The sequence below is a fragment of the Lissotriton vulgaris genome, chromosome 1_1 (genome assembly GCF_964263255.1).
Source record: "Lissotriton vulgaris chromosome 1_1, aLisVul1.2, whole genome shotgun sequence".
NCBI classification, from domain to species: Eukaryota; Metazoa; Chordata; class Amphibia; order Caudata; family Salamandridae; genus Lissotriton; species Lissotriton vulgaris.
This window is the reverse complement of record NC_141685.1, coordinates 93,817,082-93,830,612: the sequence shown is the minus strand read 5'-3', so window position 1 is coordinate 93,830,612 and position 13,531 is coordinate 93,817,082.

Genomic DNA, 13,531 nt, shown 5'->3' with positions numbered 1-13,531 from the left:
AGAACGAGCACACAGACTACCGGGTGGCCGACCGAAGTCGGGCGCGTCCCCGCGCCCCATCATTGCAAGACTCTTTAACTATCGGGACCGGGACGCCATTTTGCAAGCGTCGAGAAGCGGTGGCCCGCTGAGATTCCAGAACGCTGACATTAACTTTTTCCCTGACTTTACCCAGGCCGTCCAGAAACGTCGACAGAGATTTGTGGGAGTGAAGCGGAGGCTGCGGGAAATGGGGTTAAGGTACTCTATGCTTTATCCAGCGAAACTGCGCATCGAACACGGCGAACGGACGTTGTTCTTCGATCTCCCTGATGCCGCAGGAGATTGGTTGGACACTTTGCCTCAGCACCGGACCAGCTCGGAAGACCAGTCGGAGGGAGCATCGGGAGGTCCAGGTTCCCAGGAATGAACTCTCTGTTTCTGTTCATCTATCTGGGGGGGTGGTGGCGTACGGCATTGACTTTTGACACTACATCCTTAATTTTCACTTCTCCTGTTCTCCCATGATGGGAGGGTGACGGGGGGGGATAGGATGTCTCCTTTCTCCTGTGGGGGCTTTCTGTAGGTTAGTTTTAGGGGCGACAGGCACACTGCTAGTTGGGGTGGCTCTTTGTCTAATGCAGGGGTGCAGGGTGGGGGTAGTTGGGGTGTGTGTTTCTTTTCTGTTTTTCTTTTCCTACTTTTCCCAAGGCTAAGGTGTTACTCTCTTGAATGTGACACTTCGATGGCTGCTTTCCGGGGGGGAGGGTTGGGATGGGGCATTATTGATGATGGGGGGTAAGCTTTTGAATGTACTCAGCTGGAACGTGAATGGGTTGGGGGATCGCATTAAACGAGGGGTGGTGCTACAGATGCTTAAACGTTGTGTTCCGGACATTGTTCTCTTGCAGGAAACTCATCTTGTTGGTAACACATGTAAAGCTCTGAATAGGAGGGGGTTCAGGATGGTGGCCCACTCTGGGATCTCTACGGGGTCCCGGGGCGTGGGTATCATGATGCGCATGTCACTTCCCCTGGAGGTGGAGTCCACACTGGTGGATGATAGAGGCCGCTACGTAGCCGTGGTGGGCAGATGGGAGGGGCGCACCTTGGTTCTGGTTTCGATTTATGTTCCCCCGGGACTGCAGGCTGCTACCTTTCAGGACCTGGGCGGCGCCATTTTGGGCCTCCCGGAAGGGCTCTTGATTCTGGGTGGGGACTTTAACTCTGTGGTATCAGGTACCTTGGACCGTTTCCCGTCCAGAGATCTTCGCAGCGCACAATTATGGCTCCCGGATTTCATGAACACCATGGGCTTCACCGATTGCTGGCGCCTTTTACATCCTGCCCAGCTACAGTACACCTTCCACTCCGGGGCTCATGGTAGTCTCTCTCGTATTGACTACATTCTGACTCCCTCGGCAAATGCACACTCTGTTTCCAGTGCCCGCCTGATGGCCAGGGGTATCTCGGACCACTCGCCGGTTTGGGTGACGTTTGACTTTGGTATTTTGGCAACGACCAGAGTGGCGCCGATTAACCCCTGGTATTTTCGCAACCCCAAGACCTGGGACCTCCTAGCTAAGTCTATCGAGCTGTATTTCACTGAAAATACGGGTTCGGTCACGTCGGCCGTTTCCCTTTGGGAGGCCTTCAAGACTGTCCTTAGAGGAGAGGCTTTCTCCCTGATAGCCGAAGCGCGTAGACGACGGGACGAGGATTTGGTGCGACTGGAGTCGGATATCGTGGACCTGAATTCCCAATTAGCACTAGGGCCGATGCCAGAATTGCTCCATGCTCTCTCCCTGAAGCAGTCGGAGTACAGTGCCACTGCTACTGACGCTGCCAAGGCGATGGGCAGAGACCAGCAGGGGAGGATTTATGATGCCGGAGATAAGGCGGGAAAGCTTCTTGCCTGGTTGGACAAGAAGGAACTGGCTTCCCGAGTTGTGCCTGAGATTCTGGGAGAGGGCGGCCTGGTCCTTACTGACCCCACTGCTATTGCCGCGGCGTTTGCTGACTATTTTGAGATGGTCTATACTTCTGTCTCCACTATGTCCGAGCCGGACTCTGCCTCTTTCTTGGAGGAGGTTGAGCTCCCTTGTCTGTCTGAGGTGGAGCGGGACGACATGGACCGAGACATAACGGCAGACGAAGTTGCGTCGGCAATAAAGTCGTTGCGTTCGGGGAAAGCCCCGGGTGTCAGAAAGCGTACCTGAATTCCCTTTGACTCCGTGGAGGCAGATGACTAGAAGGTTCTTGCTACAGATGCTAAATTCCCAACTCCCCTACACCCCTGCACCCAGAGAACTCTGAGCCCAGGAATGAAAGGGAAAGGGGAAGTGGATAACGAACAGAGAGACTGCCACACATATATCTCCTACTCTTCGTTCAGGAAGATCGTCTCCTGCAAAAGTAAGCAAAACATTACTACAGTTCCCACTAATGCTGGCACCTTCTTCTAACTCTCACTTTAGTTCTCTACTTTTAAGTACCTGAATGAGTGTGGACATGAGCCTCTCTCTATGTGGATTATTAAGGACTGACTCGGAAGAATTAGTAGGATAAGAATCCAGTCCAGTGTGAGTTTGAATGAAACTTGGAGATGAACCGCTGATGTTAAATCAGTTGGTATAATACTGTATATCTATATGCATATAAGGCTATACACTACTATACTTGCTGTATCACCGTGCTGGAAGGATGAAAGTCTAAGTCGCTGGAATTCTCCACGAAAATCTCCAGCACACGGAAAATAGTCTTTGTCTCAGAAAATACAAGTCTTTCACTGCTGTGGTTCAAAGTCTTTCACAGGTAATTGCCATGGATGCTCAAGAGTTTATAGATTCAACAGAATAGACTTCACTGATGAGGCGAATGTAATGAACACTCGCATTTACAGTTCGTTGGCACAATTGACTTCAGAACGAGAAGAGCGCAGTCCTCTTACCTCACTCAAGCAGACAGGACAGAACGAAGAGAAGTCCTACCAGAGTTGAGGCGATACTGCGAAAACAGCTGAGGGGACAGATTCAGAACTGGAACGAAAACGCGCTACTAAGACTGGATAGTCTAGCGCCAAACAAGCTGAGGGTCAAGGAGGTTTTTGACTCTAAATGCTGACTGGAAAATACTACGAAAAGACGCGCTAGAATAGGAGCGTCTTAATCCCTGGAATTAGACAGTTGAAGTGCGCCGAGCGAAAGGCTCGAGAGCACAAAATGGCCGCCACGGAAGACTAGAGCGCTAGTGCGACTAGTCAGTGGCACAATCAGGAAATGTAGCGGTACTTCTGGATTGCGCTACAAGTCGCCTCCAAAGACCAACAGACAGGGAGTAGTTGGGACCTATCTTAGTCCCAAAACGAACCTTTGGTGCCGAACTCTCCACCACCCGCTGGGACCTGACAGTACCCCCCACCAAAGCCCCCTCTCTAGGCTTTTGAGGATATGTCTTATGAAACTCAGCTACCAGTCTCGGGGCGTGGACATTCCTGCTTGGCTCCCATGATCGATCTTCAGGACCGAAACCCTTCCAGTCCACCAGATAGAACAAGGTGTTTCTTCTCAACTTGGAGTCCAAAATTCTCTTAACCTCAAATTCCTCTGCAGATTGGACTTGCACTGGAGCAGGGGGATGCGCACGTTGAAATCTTGGAGGATTACGTTTGATCAGAGAAACATGGAAAGTGGGATGAATTTTCATAGATTTGGGAAGAGCCAACCTAACACTAACAGGATTGACCATGTCCACCACTGGATAAGGACCCACAAACCTAGGCTGAAATTTCCTGTTCCCCTTCAATCGCATATAGCGAGTAGAAACCCACACCAAATCCCCTGCCTCAAATTCTGGACTCTCCCTTCGCTTCTTATCTGCTTGCTTCTTATAGCTCTGTTTTGCCTTAACAAGATTTTCTGATGCTGACTGAAAGGCCTTATGCAACTCTTGGATCACCTCTTCTGCTGCGGGGACATCTACTTCCACTCTACCCATTAACATATTTGGATGTCTGCCTGAATTAAGGAAAAATGGGGAGTAACCTGTGGCTGAATGGACAGAATTATTGTAAGCAAACTCCGCTGTACTCAATAGGGAGGGCCATTCTCCCTCTTGATCCATCAAGTACAAGCGAAGGTACTGCTCCAAATCTTGGTTTACCCTCTCCGTCTGTCCATCTGTCTCAGGATGGAAGCTGGTGGACAGACGAGAATCCACCCCCAGACCTCTCAAGAATGATCTCCAAAATCGAGAAACAAACTGGGAACCTCGATCGGAAATTACAATCTTAGGGATTCCGTGCAGCCGCACAATATGTTGAACAAACAGGTCTGCTAATTGAGAGGCTGTCGGAAGACTCTTTAAGGGAACAAAATGACTCATTTTAGTGAACTGATCAACCACCACCCAAATTACTGAATAGCCCTGGCTAGAGGGTAGATCTACAATAAAATCCATGGAAATGGTATGCCAAGGAGAGGGTGCTACGGGCAAAGGCCTAAGTAAACCTTGGGGGGGCTGTCTAGAACTCTTCCCTTTTATACAAGGTTCACAAGTGGCGATGTGCTGCCTAACCTGTGCTTCCATGCCTGGCCAAAAATACATCCTCTTCACCAGTTCCAAAGTCTTGACTGCTCCCTTATGACCTGCCAACGGATGATCATGAAACTGCTGAATGATTAATGACTGTAATTCTTCAACTGGAACAAACAGTTTCCCTTGATAGTAGGGTTTCCCATCTCTGAGTTCTCTTTCTGGACCTTTCGCAACCCAATCAGTGAATTCTTTATCTTGGAAGGCTTCCCGAACCCGCTTCTCCAATTCATCCTCTACTATAGCTGCGACAATTTTATTCTGAGGAATGATGTAGCCTTCTTCCTTCTTGTCCGTCACATCTCCCAGACTCAGCCGAGAAAGGGCGTCGGCTTTTCCATTAGCCGACCCAGGTTTGTAGGTCAATACAAAGTCGTAGTCTGCGAAGAAGAGAGACCATCTCAACTGACGAGGTGAGAGTGTTCTGACTGACTTTAAGAACTGCAGATTACGATGATCTGTGAACACTGTGATGACATGTCGAGCCCCGAGCAGATAATGCCTCCAGACTTTAAAAGCTTCTTTGACCGCCAAAAGTTCTTTGTCAGAAATGGGATAATTTATTTCAGCAGCTGTGAGTTTCCTTGAATGATAGGCTACTGGATGTAATTGTCCCGTTTCTTTCTGTCGTTGAGATAGAATGCCTCCAATTGCAAAATTAGAAGCGTCAGCTTCCACAAAAAAAGGTTCTTCCAAATCGGGGTGTTGCAAAATTGGTGCTGATACAAAGGCTTCCTTTAACTGTTGAAAGGCTTCTTCAGGTTCTTTTCCCCAGACAAAACGCTCCTCTTTCTTTAGGAGCCGAGTAATAGGTCTGACCTTTTCGGAAAAGTTCTGGATAAATCGCCGATAAAAATTGGCGAATCCCAAAAAACTCTGAATTTCTTTGATGGAGCGGGGAGCAGGCCAGGACCTGATGGCTTCCAGTTTTGACTGATCCATGTTGACACCTTCAGGAGAAAGTATAAAACCTAAAAATTCCACCTTGGTCGAATGAAACACGCATTTCTCCAATTTCACATACAGCTGATTCTTCAGCAGACGCTCTAGAATGACACGAACGTGTTGCACATGTTCTTCCATGTTGTTAGAAAAAATGAGGATGTCATCGATATAGACAACGGCAAAACGATCCAAAAATTCTCTTAAAAGGTCATTGACAAAATGCTGGAAGGCCGCGGGTGCGTTGCATAACCCAAAAGGCATGACCTGATATTCGAACAGACCCAATCGTGTGCGAAAAGCCGTCTTCCATTCTTCCCCCTCTGCCATTCGCACCAAATGATACGCTCCTCTCAAATCCAGTTTGGTGTAGATTCTCGCACTCTTAACTTGATCAAGGAGTTCCGAAATGAGAGGCAGAGGGTATCGATTCTTTTTAGTGACCAAGTTTAATGCACGATAGTCGATGCAGGTTCTCAAGGTCCCATCCTTCTTTGGAATAAAAAAGAGGGGGGAAGAGACTGGCGACTGAGAAGGTCGGATGAAACCACTCTCCAAATTTTGTTCAATATATTCTTTTAGATGCTGGTTTTCAGGTTCCGAAAGTGCATAAATGCGACTACAAGGTAACGTGGCACCAGGTTCCAGTTCGATCCGACAATCGTATTCTCGATGGGGCGGTAATTTTTTGGCCTCTTTTTCGTTGAAGACCTCCTTAAGGTCAAGATAGACTTCAGGAATATCGGGGGCTTCCACCACACAAACCATGGGCATTTGGTTTGCCAGATGAGCAGACATCGTAGTCGGGGAGACCTCTGTCGATGCATGAAAACAATGTTCTGTACAATATTCAGAGGTCATTTCAACTGTACGTTTAGTCCAATCTATCCTTGGGTTATGCTCTGAGAGCCAAGGAAGCCCCAAAATCATTTGAAACTGTGGGGCATCAATGAGGTTAAAACTAATTAAACTCCGATGTTCCTCTGGACCTATGACGGTAATAACCTCAGTGTCAAAAACTATTGGGCCTGACGACAACTCAGTTCCATCCACTGCACGCACTGGTTCAGGCTTTAGTTTCTTCTCAAACTGGATTCCCACCATTTTGGCAAATTGAAGATCACAAAAATTCCCCGTGGCTCCAGAATCCAACATTATAGAAACCTTTTCCTTCCGACCCTTACCGAACCATATTGTACAAGATAAAAGCAAATGTGGAGCCACAGCCTGCCCTTCATTTGCTAACAACTGAGTCTGAGTCTGGGGAGTTGTCTCAGGGGCTGCTCCCACCAGTGCAACTCCGTCTACTGGTGGAGCTTGTCTTTTACCCATGAATTGGTCTTTGGCTTCTTCGGGCAGTCTTTGACAAAGTGACCTGGCTGACCACAATACATGCATAATTTTCCTAAGCGCCGCTTTTCTCTCTCCTCCTGAGACAAAGGGCCACGAACCGCTCCAATCTGCATGGGTTCCTCACTGGAATGGACTTCACTATTCTTAGCAGGCTCTGAGCGGACTCGATCAAAACATGGTGGAAAGGGCTTGACATCTCTTACATCTCTTCGTTTCTCACTCCAACGCTCTGCTTGCCTTTGATCAATTTGGAGGACCAAGTCGATTAACTCTGAGACATCTGTAGGTCTTCTAGGAATTTGGGACAACCCATCCTTTAACTCATCTCGAAGGCCTCTATAGAAAATTGCCGCTCTTTTTGCTGCAGGCCAATTCGTTTCCACAATAAGCTTGTTGTATTGTGCCAAGTAAGCCACTAATTCTCGGTTTCCTTGTTTCAAATCCAAAAGCTCGTTATCTGTGGTCTGAGAAATTGTGCGACGATCAAAGATTCGAAGAAACTCGGCCTTGAAGTCTTCAAATTTATACAATACTGGATCATTAGAGGAGACCAGAGGCAATGACCATGCTGCGGCATCTCCACTAAGATAGGACAGCACAAACGCCACTTTGGACTGATCCTCTTTAAATAGAATGGGCTTGCAGAGGAAATGCAGAGAACACTGGGTCAAGAAAATTTGAGCCTTATGCGGATCCCCTTGAAATCTTTCAGGTGGGGCCAAAGGAATGGTAGGGGACATAGCATGGACAACTTGCGTAGTTAACGCAGATGATGTCGAAGAGGTAGGAGTAAAGGTAGGAGCCTTAAGCCCTCCGAAATTTGGACTGGGACTCACAGAAAGTTCTTCTACCCGCTGCCTGAGGTAACTAGCCTCCTGATTGGACTTTCTAACCTCTTCCCTGGTTTCACTAAGCTGCTTTTGCAAATCTTCTAGGACAGTTGCCAACGCTTTCACATCTAAACCTTCTGCCATGCTGCCCAGACGGAGCGAAATGTTAAGGCACTTCAATCTGTCAGAAAGCGTACCTGAATTCCCTTTGACTCCGTGGAGGCAGATGACTAGAAGGTTCTTGCTACAGATGCTAAATTCCCAACTCCCCTACACCCCTGCACCCAGAGAACTCTGAGCCCAGGAATGAAAGGGAAAGGGGAAGTGGATAACGAACAGAGAGACTGCCACACATATATCTCCTACTCTTCGTTCAGGAAGATCGTCTCCTGCAAAAGTAAGCAAAACATTACTACAGTTCCCACTAATGCTGGCACCTTCTTCTAACTCTCACTTTAGTTCTCTACTTTTAAGTACCTGAATGAGTGTGGACATGAGCCTCTCTCTATGTGGATTATTAAGGACTGACTCGGAAGAATTAGTAGGATAAGAATCCAGTCCAGTGTGAGTTTGAATGAAACTTGGAGATGAACCGCTGATGTTAAATCAGTTGGTATAATACTGTATATCTATATGCATATAAGGCTATACACTACTATACTTGCTGTATCACCGTGCTGGAAGGATGAAAGTCTAAGTCGCTGGAATTCTCCACGAAAATCTCCAGCACACGGAAAATAGTCTTTGTCTCAGAAAATACAAGTCTTTCACTGCTGTGGTTCAAAGTCTTTCACAGGTAATTGCCATGGATGCTCAAGAGTTTATAGATTCAACAGAATAGACTTCACTGATGAGGCGAATGTAATGAACACTCGCATTTACAGTTCGTTGGCACAATTGACTTCAGAACGAGAAGAGCGCAGTCCTCTTACCTCACTCAAGCAGACAGGACAGAACGAAGAGAAGTCCTACCAGAGTTGAGGCGATACTGCGAAAACAGCTGAGGGGACAGATTCAGAACTGGAATGAAAACGCGCTACTAAGACTGGATAGTCTAGCGCCAAACAAGCTGAGGGTCAAGGAGGTTTTTGACTCTAAATGCTGACTGGAAAATACTACGAAAAGACGCGCTAGAATAGGAGCGTCTTAATCCCTGGAATTAGACAGTTGAAGTGCGCCGAGCGAAAGGCTCGAGAGCACAAAATGGCCGCCACGGAAGACTAGAGCGCTAGTGCGACTAGTCAGTGGCACAATCAGGAAATGTAGCGGTACTTCTGGATTGCGCTACAAGTCGCCTCCAAAGACCAACAGACAGGGAGTAGTTGGGACCTATCTTAGTCCCAAAACGAACCTTTGGTGCCGAACTCTCCACCACCCGCTGGGACCTGACAGTACCCCCCACCAAAGCCCCCTCTCTAGGCTTTTGAGGATATGTCTTATGAAACTCAGCTACCAGTCTCGGGGCGTGGACATTCCTGCTTGGCTCCCATGATCGATCTTCAGGACCGAAACCCTTCCAGTCCACCAGATAGAACAAGGTGTTTCTTCTCAACTTGGAGTCCAAAATTCTCTTAACCTCAAATTCCTCTGCAGATTGGACTTGCACTGGAGCAGGGGGATGCGCACGTTGAAATCTTGGAGGATTACGTTTGATCAGAGAAACATGGAAAGTGGGATGAATTTTCATAGATTTGGGAAGAGCCAACCTAACACTAACAGGATTGACCATGTCCACCACTGGATAAGGACCCACAAACCTAGGCTGAAATTTCCTGTTCCCCTTCAATCGCATATAGCGAGTAGAAACCCACACCAAATCCCCTGCCTCAAATTCTGGACTCTCCCTTCGCTTCTTATCTGCTTGCTTCTTATAGCTCTGTTTTGCCTTAACAAGATTTTCTGATGCTGACTGAAAGGCCTTATGCAACTCTTGGATCACCTCTTCTGCTGCGGGGACATCTACTTCCACTCTACCCATTAACATATTTGGATGTCTGCCTGAATTAAGGAAAAATGGGGAGTAACCTGTGGCTGAATGGACAGAATTATTGTAAGCAAACTCCGCTGTACTCAATAGGGAGGGCCATTCTCCCTCTTGATCCATCAAGTACAAGCGAAGGTACTGCTCCAAATCTTGGTTTACCCTCTCCGTCTGTCCATCTGTCTCAGGATGGAAGCTGGTGGACAGACGAGAATCCACCCCCAGACCTCTCAAGAATGATCTCCAAAATCGAGAAACAAACTGGGAACCTCGATCGGAAATTACAATCTTAGGGATTCCGTGCAGCCGCACAATATGTTGAACAAACAGGTCTGCTAATTGAGAGGCTGTCGGAAGACTCTTTAAGGGAACAAAATGACTCATTTTAGTGAACTGATCAACCACCACCCAAATTACTGAATAGCCCTGGCTAGAGGGTAGATCTACAATAAAATCCATGGAAATGGTATGCCAAGGAGAGGGTGCTACGGGCAAAGGCCTAAGTAAACCTTGGGGGGGCTGTCTAGAACTCTTCCCTTTTATACAAGGTTCACAAGTGGCGATGTGCTGCCTAACCTGTGCTTCCATGCCTGGCCAAAAATACATCCTCTTCACCAGTTCCAAAGTCTTGACTGCTCCCTTATGACCTGCCAACGGATGATCATGAAACTGCTGAATGATTAATGACTGTAATTCTTCAACTGGAACAAACAGTTTCCCTTGATAGTAGGGTTTCCCATCTCTGAGTTCTCTTTCTGGACCTTTCGCAACCCAATCAGTGAATTCTTTATCTTGGAAGGCTTCCCGAACCCGCTTCTCCAATTCATCCTCTACTATAGCTGCGACAATTTTATTCTGAGGAATGATGTAGCCTTCTTCCTTCTTGTCCGTCACATCTCCCAGACTCAGCCGAGAAAGGGCGTCGGCTTTTCCATTAGCCGACCCAGGTTTGTAGGTCAATACAAAGTCGTAGTCTGCGAAGAAGAGAGACCATCTCAACTGACGAGGTGAGAGTGTTCTGACTGACTTTAAGAACTGCAGATTACGATGATCTGTGAACACTGTGATGACATGTCGAGCCCCGAGCAGATAATGCCTCCAGACTTTAAAAGCTTCTTTGACCGCCAAAAGTTCTTTGTCAGAAATGGGATAATTTATTTCAGCAGCTGTGAGTTTCCTTGAATGATAGGCTACTGGATGTAATTGTCCCGTTTCTTTCTGTCGTTGAGATAGAATGCCTCCAATTGCAAAATTAGAAGCGTCAGCTTCCACAAAAAAAGGTTCTTCCAAATCGGGGTGTTGCAAAATTGGTGCTGATACAAAGGCTTCCTTTAACTGTTGAAAGGCTTCTTCAGGTTCTTTTCCCCAGACAAAACGCTCCTCTTTCTTTAGGAGCCGAGTAATAGGTCTGACCTTTTCGGAAAAGTTCTGGATAAATCGCCGATAAAAATTGGCGAATCCCAAAAAACTCTGAATTTCTTTGATGGAGCGGGGAGCAGGCCAGGACCTGATGGCTTCCAGTTTTGACTGATCCATGTTGACACCTTCAGGAGAAAGTATAAAACCTAAAAATTCCACCTTGGTCGAATGAAACACGCATTTCTCCAATTTCACATACAGCTGATTCTTCAGCAGACGCTCTAGAATGACACGAACGTGTTGCACATGTTCTTCCATGTTGTTAGAAAAAATGAGGATGTCATCGATATAGACAACGGCAAAACGATCCAAAAATTCTCTTAAAAGGTCATTGACAAAATGCTGGAAGGCCGCGGGTGCGTTGCATAACCCAAAAGGCATGACCTGATATTCGAACAGACCCAATCGTGTGCGAAAAGCCGTCTTCCATTCTTCCCCCTCTGCCATTCGCACCAAATGATACGCTCCTCTCAAATCCAGTTTGGTGTAGATTCTCGCACTCTTAACTTGATCAAGGAGTTCCGAAATGAGAGGCAGAGGGTATCGATTCTTTTTAGTGACCAAGTTTAATGCACGATAGTCGATGCAGGTTCTCAAGGTCCCATCCTTCTTTGGAATAAAAAAGAGGGGGGAAGAGACTGGCGACTGAGAAGGTCGGATGAAACCACTCTCCAAATTTTGTTCAATATATTCTTTTAGATGCTGGTTTTCAGGTTCCGAAAGTGCATAAATGCGACTACAAGGTAACGTGGCACCAGGTTCCAGTTCGATCCGACAATCGTATTCTCGATGGGGCGGTAATTTTTTGGCCTCTTTTTCGTTGAAGACCTCCTTAAGGTCAAGATAGACTTCAGGAATATCGGGGGCTTCCACCACACAAACCATGGGCATTTGGTTTGCCAGATGAGCAGACATCGTAGTCGGGGAGACCTCTGTCGATGCATGAAAACAATGTTCTGTACAATATTCAGAGGTCATTTCAACTGTACGTTTAGTCCAATCTATCCTTGGGTTATGCTCTGAGAGCCAAGGAAGCCCCAAAATCATTTGAAACTGTGGGGCATCAATGAGGTTAAAACTAATTAAACTCCGATGTTCCTCTGGACCTATGACGGTAATAACCTCAGTGTCAAAAACTATTGGGCCTGACGACAACTCAGTTCCATCCACTGCACGCACTGGTTCAGGCTTTAGTTTCTTCTCAAACTGGATTCCCACCATTTTGGCAAATTGAAGATCACAAAAATTCCCCGTGGCTCCAGAATCCAACATTATAGAAACCTTTTCCTTCCGACCCTTACCGAACCATATTGTACAAGATAAAAGCAAATGTGGAGCCACAGCCTGCCCTTCATTTGCTAACAACTGAGTCTGAGTCTGGGGAGTTGTCTCAGGGGCTGCTCCCACCAGTGCAACTCCGTCTACTGGTGGAGCTTGTCTTTTACCCATGAATTGGTCTTTGGCTTCTTCGGGCAGTCTTTGACAAAGTGACCTGGCTGACCACAATACATGCATAATTTTCCTAAGCGCCGCTTTTCTCTCTCCTCCTGAGACAAAGGGCCACGAACCGCTCCAATCTGCATGGGTTCCTCACTGGAATGGACTTCACTATTCTTAGCAGGCTCTGAGCGGACTCGATCAAAACGTGGTGGAAAGGGCTTGACATCTCTTACATCTCTTCGTTTCTCACTCCGACGCTCTGCTTGCCTTTGATCAATTTGGAGGACCAAGTCGATTAACTCTGAGACATCTGTAGGTCTTCTAGGAATTTGGGACAACCCATCCTTTAACTCATCTCGAAGGCCTCTATAGAAAATTGCCGCTCTTTTTGCTGCAGGCCAATTCGTTTCCACAATAAGCTTGTTGTATTGTGCCAAGTAAGCCACTAATTCTCGGTTTCCTTGTTTCAAATCCAAAAGCTCGTTATCTGTGGTCTGAGAAATTGTGCGACGATCAAAGATTCGAAGAAACTCGGCCTTGAAGTCTTCAAATTTATACAATACTGGATCATTAGAGGAGACCAGAGGCAATGACCATGCTGCGGCATCTCCACTAAGATAGGACAGCACAAACGCCACTTTGGACTGATCCTCTTTAAATAGAATGGGCTTGCAGAGGAAATGCAGAGAACACTGGGTCAAGAAAATTTGAGCCTTATGCGGATCCCCTTGAAATCTTTCAGGTGGGGCCAAAGGAATGGTAGGGGACATAGCATGGACAACTTGCGTAGTTAACGCAGATGATGTCGAAGAGGTAGGAGTAAAGGTAGGAGCCTTAAGCCCTCCGAAATTTGGACTGGGACTCACAGAAAGTTCTTCTACCCGCTGCCTGAGGTAACTAGCCTCCTGATTGGACTTTCTAACCTCTTCCCTGGTTTCACTAAGCTGCTTTTGCAAATCTTCTAGGACAGTTGCCAACGCTTTCACATCTAAAC